At 34.6% G+C, this 8,461-nt stretch overlaps 1 pseudogene; it reads left to right on the top strand.

The window, feature by feature from the left end:
- Nucleotides 1-1,639: 1,639 nt before the first annotated feature.
- LOC102753522 lies at nucleotides 1,640-2,250 on the top strand (annotated as a pseudogene).
- The last annotated feature ends 6,211 nt before the right edge of the window (nucleotides 2,251-8,461 follow it).

Raw genomic sequence — 8,461 nt, 5'->3', positions numbered from 1 at the left:
GAAACAGCAAGGATGGACCAGCTCCCGGCAGGGTGCCACCATCTTCTGGCTATGGGCACTGCCATCTTTGTGACAGAGTGATGGCTAATTTGCATATTACCCTTTTATTAGATAGGATGATTTTTTGTTCTTTAGTATGTCATGTTTATAGATTTTTTGGATGTTGGGCTAGTCTTGCATATACGGAATAAATCTCACTTGATCATGGTGTATAATTATTTTTACATTTTACATTCTATTTCCTAATTATTTGTTAAAGATCTTTATATCTTTGATCATAAGAATTACTCTGTGTTTTTGCTGTATTTTCTTAGTCTAATTTTGATATTAAGGTAATAATGGCCTCATAAAATAAGTTTAAAAGTGTTCCTCCTCTACTGTTTTCTAAAAACAGTGTATACAATGGTTAATTCTTTGAATGTGTAGAAAAATTCCTTAGTGAGATCTTCTGGTCCTGAAAATATCCTTTTTCAGGCATTCTTCAATTCCAAGTTCAATTTATTTAATTATTATAGGACTACTTAGTTTAACTGTTTCATCTTGGCTCAGTTTTGGTAGTTTGTGCATTTAAGAAATTGGTGCATTTCTTCTAAGTTGTTGAATTTATGAATATAAAGTTGTTCAAAATATTTTCTTAGTATCCTTTATGGACGAATAACCCCTTTCAATCCTGATATTGGTGATTTCTGTCTCCTTTCTATTTTTTGTCATTCTTGCTAGAGGTGTGTCAACTGTATTGAATTTTGAAGAACCAGTTTTGCATTCTTTGCTTATTTTCAATTTTACTGATTTCTGCTCTTTATTATTTCCTCCCTTCTGTTTCCTTTGATTTTTGTTTTCTGTTTTTTTCTAATTTACTGAAACTTGTATTACTGATTTGAGAATTTTCCTGTCTATTTTGTAACATTTATTTCTGTAAATTTCCTTCTCTATAGTGCTTTACCTGCATGCCATTCATTTTGATGTGTTATGGATTTATTTACTCAGTTCTATGCATTTTAAATTTTCCTTTGAGACTTCTTTATTCACCTATGGATTACATAGAAATGTGTTGTTTAACTTTTTGAAGATTTTCTTATTGGTTTTCTGTTACTAAATCTAGTTTGATCACATTATGTTTAAAATGCTCTGTATTATTTCAATTCTTTTCAATTTGTTTTATGATCCTAGATATGGCTTGTTATGGACTGTTTGTGTCCCCTCAAACTTCATATATTGAAGTCCTAACCTTGGATGTGGCTTATTTGAAGACGGGGTTTCTATGGAAATAATTAAGGTTAAATGAGGTCATAAAAGTGCAGTCCTGAACTGATAGGATTAGTGTCTTTATGAGACTATAAAAAGAGATAACAGCCCTGGCTGGTGTGGCTCAGTTGGTTAGGCATGGTCTCATGAACCAAAAGGTTGCAGGTTGGATTCTTGGGCAGGGCACATGCCAGGGTTGTGAACTTGATCCATGGTAGGGGGCATGTAAGAGGCAGCTGATCAATGCCGCACTCTCACATCAATGTTTTAGTCTCTCTCTCTCATTTTCTCTTTCTCTAAAAATAAAATTATTTTTTAAAAGAAGAGATAACAACATTTGAACTGAGTGGCGGGAGCTGCTGGGACTCCACGGAAGCCTGGTGCGGGCCTAGCCATGGCGTGGCAGCTGTCCTGGGAGCAGGGTGTCACCCTGCGCAGCAGCGGCTACATGGTGGCTGAATTCTCATTTGGCATCAACAGCATTTTGTATCAGCACGGCATTTATCTGTCCGAAACCCTCACTCGCGTGCAGAAGTACGGGCTCACCTTGCTGGTCACCACAGACCCCGCGCTCATGAAGTACCTGAGCAACGTGGTGGAGCAGCTGAAAGGCTGGCTGTACAAGTGCTCTGTGCAGAAGCTGCTGGTGGTCATCTCGAATATTGAAGATGGGGAGGTCCTGGAGAGGTGGCAGTTTGACATCGAATGTGACAAGATGGCCAGAGATGACAGTGCACCCAGAGAAAAGTCTCAGAAAGCCATCCAGGACGAGATCCGCTCGGTGATCAGACAGATCACCTCCACAGTGATCTTCCTGCTGCTGCTGGAAGATTCCTTTTCATTTGACCTGCTGATCTATACAAAGACTTGGTTGTGTCTGAGAAGTGGGAAGACTCCGGACCGCAGTTCATTGCCAATTCTGAGCAAGTCCGCCTGCGCTCCTTCACAACGACCATCCACAAGGTGAACAGCATGGTAGCCTACAAGATCCCCATCAAGGACTGAAGGAGCCACACGTGTGTGTCCTGAGGCCACGTCAACTGTAGTTCTTGTTTTGTTTCATTGATTACTTTTGAGGTGGGGAAAACTTAGCATTGTACTTCACTGATCTGTGCGTATTGTCCATTTGTTGGTGCCTGTTTGACTTTCCATAGGGTTGACATAATTTCCATAAGGTTGACACTGTTCGAAAGGGAACCAGCAGATCAGTCAACACTGGAATGTTAACTCCTTTGAAGGTGGAAACTGGAGATGGGAAACTTGCCTTCCTAAATCAGAACTTTCAGTCAAGTAGCCTGACTCCGAGTCTAGGTGAATATGGAACAGCAAAAGAAGTACAAATATCAAAATCTTTGTTTAGTTCTAAAGTAACTGATCAGCCACAGTAACAGTATTCCTAGCAGGTCCTTTTGCCATTTATTTCATTTGTATAGTTCCCATATTGAAAACCCCCAATTACTTGACTTTAATGTACATAATTTACACTTACAAATCTGTCACCATTTCTCCTGTTTCAATTCTGCTGATACAGAACTCTTAATGTCTTTTTGTGATTTATAAAATCAAGCTTTAAATGACAATGATAAAGTTAAAAAAATAAGAAATAACAGAGAGCTCAGTCTCACTCTCTGTCTTTCTGTCTCTGCATCCATGCACAGAAGAAAGGCTATGTGAAGACGGAGAAAACGTCTGTCTCTTTGAATGACAGGGGAGTCTGCTGCTACACAACCACAATCCAATTGTGATAATATCAATATTCATTCTCTAATTCATGCATATGTTCATTTAATAAGCATGCACTGAATACTGTAATAGGTAATGGGAGACACTGGCACACAGAAACACTTAATAAGCATTTATTGAGAAGCTGAATTATGAATATTGGCAAGGTCCAAGTTCTCAAGAAATGCAGTTTAAGACGAGGCCATTGAGATAAACATATAAAAAATAATTGCATTAAAAATGGAAATATGCATAAGTAGTGTTAGAGGAACCCTGTAGGCAAATATGGCAGAAATCACAGATCTCTAAGAAAATATTTTTTTCCCTTTCTTGGGCACATAACTAGACCACAATCTAGCATCTAATGTATTTACATGTGGCTAAGGCAGTAAGTTATTTCCAATGAAATGTGAACAGTAGTGAAATGCCCATTTCCAGGTCTAGATTCTAAAACCTCCCATTCATGCTCCTCTGTGCACTTTCTCCCTTCTGGCTGACTAGGATGTTGACATTCAGGATAATAGGGATCCACAATTTGACGACTGGACTGCTTTGTCAGCTTAGGTATTGAATGACAACATAGAGGAGAGTTATCCCACAAACATGAAAAATCCCTCACAAATGTTAACCAGAAAAAAAATATATATATATATATAGTGCCAATGTGATACAATTTGGGGCTCTATCTGTTAAAGGTTTATAACCTGGTATATCATAACTATAAGGAAGGAATAGCTTAGCTGTGCCTGGGGAAGTAAAATAAGCATTCATAGAAGAGGTAATGTATAAGCTGGGACTTGAAAAATAAATGACTTGTCCTTGTGTCCATGAAAGAAATGGACATCCCAGGCAGAAGGAATTGCACATCCAAATGCATATAGACACAAAATGATGTGGGAATGGCAAGATGTGTATAGCTGGAACATGGGAGACTGAGGAAGATACAGAAAGAAAGTGATAGAAAAGGAAGCTGGAGAGAAGACTATGTCCAATTTTATAGGGTCTTTTATGTATGGAAGGAGTTTAAGTTTATCCTTTCAATATTGAGGAGACAGCAAAGGTTTATAACCTGGGAATTAAAACAATGAAGATAGTAGTTGATGAATTGCAATAGAGGCATCAATGGTGATAGATTAGACTTTGGTTGCACCAAAAATAAAACTCTTTGTAACTACCCTGTTTTTCAGTTCCAATGCCATAACTGAGATCATAAATTTTCTTTTAGAATTATAATCACTACTGAAAACATGCATATTCTTAAAAACTCTCAAAAAGAATTATGTAGCATAGAGGTAGAAGAATTAGAACACCAGATCAAAATCTACACATTATGAATAATTATATCAACTTTTATATGCCTTTTTTCCAAATTCTTAATATTTTCCACATTCCATAATTATTGAGTATTGTGCTATTGATTTTCAGGAGTATTAAAAGCCTAAGCATTATAGGTACAAATAGGTTTACAGAAAGGAATATAAAGTGTGTTTCATCTCTTATATTGTATAAATTAACATAATAAGTGATAATAATAATCTGTGTAAAATTTGGAAATCTGAACATTGATATTTGGATCTTTCACAACATTAAATTATTTTTTGAAATTTATTTCTTTTATATCTAAAATAGCATGTAAAAGAGTGTAATAAGATACATTTCTGGTTAGTATTATAGCTAGCCACAAATGTAAAAAGATTAGTTATCTGTCTGTAGATAACAACTATATATTTGTAGCGTAAATGGCAGAAATGAACATTACAAATGAACATAAATCTTTTTCTATAGTGTAAGGGCATAATAGAAGTTTTCACTAAGATTTAGGGAACTCAGTATAAATACAAAAGCAGAGAAATTTCGTAAGTTCGGGAACTATGAAGATTAACGGAAGATAACTTTTCCATTTCAAATTATGGCCTATTTGATAAGATCATGGCAACTAATTCTTTGATGCATAAATTCAGGGCTTTTCAAATTATTATATCACTAAAATCATTATACCATCAAGGTAACAGTGTAAATTACAAAGTATTCTATATTTTCACATTATTGCTAACAAAAAAAGGTGGTTCTTCTCTAATCACAAAGACAGGGGGATTCCTAAAGAAGTGACATATTTCTGTAACTCAGTACAACTACTCATTTTTAAAGACAAAACCCTATAATCTGTAGAAATTCTCAAAATGCTTTAATATGGTTTTCATTCAAATTTATCACAGCTATGAAGAAAAATAATACTAAAGGTTTTGATAACATATCTTCAAGTACATTATTTAAAAAGATGTCTTTAAAGGCTTTCTCTAACAAAATGAAGCAATAAAAAATACCAAGAGGAGGGGAATCAAAGATGGCTGCCAACAGGAAGTCAGGCTGCAAGATAGTGTGTGAGTGGGAGAACGAAAGGAGAGTGTGTGGCAATGTAGCAGGTTACAAAATTAACACTCAGAAATCTATGGCCTTTTTATACACCAATAATGAACTCACAAAAAGAGAAATAAAAAAAAAATCCCATTTACCATTGCACCAAAAAATTAAGATACCTAGAAATAAACTTAACTAAGGATGTAAAAGACTTGTACTCAGAAAACTACAGGACATTGAATAAAAAGATAGAGGAAGACAGAAACAAATGGATAAACATACCATGTTCATGGATTGGTAGAATCAACATCATTAAAATGTCTATACTACCTAAAGCAGCGGTTCTCAACCTGTGGGTCGCAACTCATTTGGCAGTTGAACGACCCTTTCACAGGGGTTGCCTAAGATCATCCTGCATATCAGATATTTACATTATGATTCATAACAGTAGCAACATTACAGTTATGAAGTAGCAACGAAAATAATTTTATGGTTGGGTCACAACATGAAGAACTGCATTTAAAGGGCCAGAAGGTTGAGAACCACTGGAAAGGGAGAGATCAACGGTAATATAGTCATAGTAGGGGATTCTAACCCTCCATTGGCATCAATGGATAGATCTTCCAGATAGAAAATCAGCAAGAGAATGGTGGTCTTAAAAAGACACACTGGATCAGATGGATTTGATTGATATCTTTAGACATTTCACCCCAAAGCAGCAGAATATACGTTATTTTCAAGTGCACATGGAATATTTTCTAGGATAGCCCACATGTTATGACACAAAATAAGTCTCAATAAATTTATGAAGGTTGAAATAATATCAAGCATCTTCTCTGACCACAATGTTATGAAACTAGAAATCAATCACAAGAAAAATCTTAAAATCACACAAACACATGGAGGCTAAGGAACATGTTACTAAACAATAAATTGGTTATCAATTATATCAAGGAAAAAATCAAAAGATACCTTGAAACAAATGAAAATAAGAACATAACCACCAAAATTTATGGGAGACAGTGAAAGGAGTCCTATGAGGAAAATTCATAGCATTGCAGCCCTACCTCAAGAAACAAGAACAATCTCAAATAAACAATCTAACTTTAAACTTAAAGGAACTGGAAACAGAACAACAAACAAAGCCCAAAGTGAAGAGATGAAAGAAAACAAGAAAGATCATAGCATAAATAAATCAAATAGAGTAAAAAACAAACAAAAACACTACAAAAGGTCAATGAAAGCAAGAGCTGGTTCTTTGAAAAGATAAACAAGAATGACAAACTTTTAACCAGACTCATCAAGAAAGCAAACAGCACAATTTAAAAATGGGCAGAAGATCTTAACACACACCTCACCAAAGAAGATATATAGATGACAATAGCATATCAAATGATGCTCAACATTATACATCATTATGGAATTGTCAATTAGCGAACAACATTATGCCACTAGAAAGGCCAAAATTAACAAAAAAAAATGACAAATTCTAACAAATATGTGAAACAGTAGGAATTCTTATTCATAGCTGGGCAATGCAAAATGGTACAGGTATTTTGGAAGACATTTTGAAAATTTCTTTCAAAACTAAGCATATACTTATCATAAGATCCAGCAAATGTGCTCTTTTGTATTTTACCCAAATGGTTTAAAAACTTATGTCTACATACAGAAAAAAATAGCATACAAATGCTTATAGCAGCTTCATTTATAATTCCTAAAATTGGAAACACCGAGATGTCCTTTAACAGGCGAATGGATAAACAAACCATGGTTCATCCATAAAATGAGATATTATTCAGCAACAAAAAGGAATGAGCTATCATGCTGAATAAAATAAACTAACCTGATAAGTCTACACGCTCCATTATTTCACCTACATGACATTGTGGAAAAGACAAAACTATGGAGATAGTAAAATTAATCAGTGGTTAATAGAGATTTGGGGGGTTGGATGAATGAACAGCTGGAGCACATATTTTTAGGGAAGTGATTTTTTTCTGTATGATACTGTAATGTCATTATACATTTGTCAAAACCTATAGGATGTACAACATAAAAAGTGGACCTTAATTTAAATTATAGACTGTAATAACATTAATATTGGCTCATCATTCGTAACAACACATACCACACTAATGCAAGATGTTATAAATAGAGAATATTGTTGAGAAGTGAGGGGCATATGGGAGCTTTCTGTACTTTTAGCTGAAATTTTCTGTATACCTATAAAGGCTCAAAAATAAAAAAAATACATTAATTATAATTTCTAAAAGAATAAAGAAGATCACTGAACATCAGTGCCCGTATATAATGTTAAATGGAAGGAAAAAGCAAAATGTGAAAGAGTATATATTTTCAGTAATCTTTTGTATAAACAAGAAGGGGAAGTGAAAAATACAGGGATGTGCAAAAGTAAATTTGCAGTTGTAAGTACATAAAACAGTTTTATTCTTATGTCATTTAATTATTATCAATTGTAATATTTATTATTTATCAACTTTAGCATATATATGTATACACACACACACACACACACACACACACACAGGAAACACCAGAGAAAAAAAATAATAATGAGATTTGTACCTATAACAGAGAGGGGTGGGAGCAGGGTAGAAATATGGGGGCTGGGCATAAAAGATGGAGGTAAGTAGACTTCTCTGAGTATTCCTTTCTCTATAGTTATAACTTTGGGAGCCATGTTAATGTTTCACATGTTCAAAAAATCTAAAAGTGAAAATGATAGAAAAACATAAAATAAAATGGAAACAAACAAATGAATCTAACTTATAACCAAGCAGAATGAGGGGGCAGAATAAATCCAAATAATGTTTGAACACAGTATTTGACTATGTATACTCAGACTACAAACCAATGAAACACCTAAACAAATATTAAACTTGAGTAATAGTTTTGTTAGTCACAGTGGAATGGGCTAGCAATCATGAAACTGCTCTCTTTGAATTTTAAGACTGATCAAATGAGTAAATATATTATGTATAACTGTTGGAAAAGGAAGTGACAACTATGGAAAGGGGGAAGCTAAAATCAACCTTGTGGTATTTGACTAGAATTAGAGTTATCAGTGTGAAACCTTTGTTTTTATACCTACACAATTTGCATTTTGTATATA

Source organism: Myotis davidii, unplaced genomic scaffold, assembly GCF_000327345.1.
Source record: "Myotis davidii unplaced genomic scaffold, ASM32734v1 scaffold264, whole genome shotgun sequence".
Taxonomy (NCBI): Eukaryota; Metazoa; Chordata; class Mammalia; order Chiroptera; family Vespertilionidae; genus Myotis; species Myotis davidii.
Note: the sequence above shows the minus strand (reverse complement) of the source record. Positions and strands in the feature narration are given on the sequence as shown.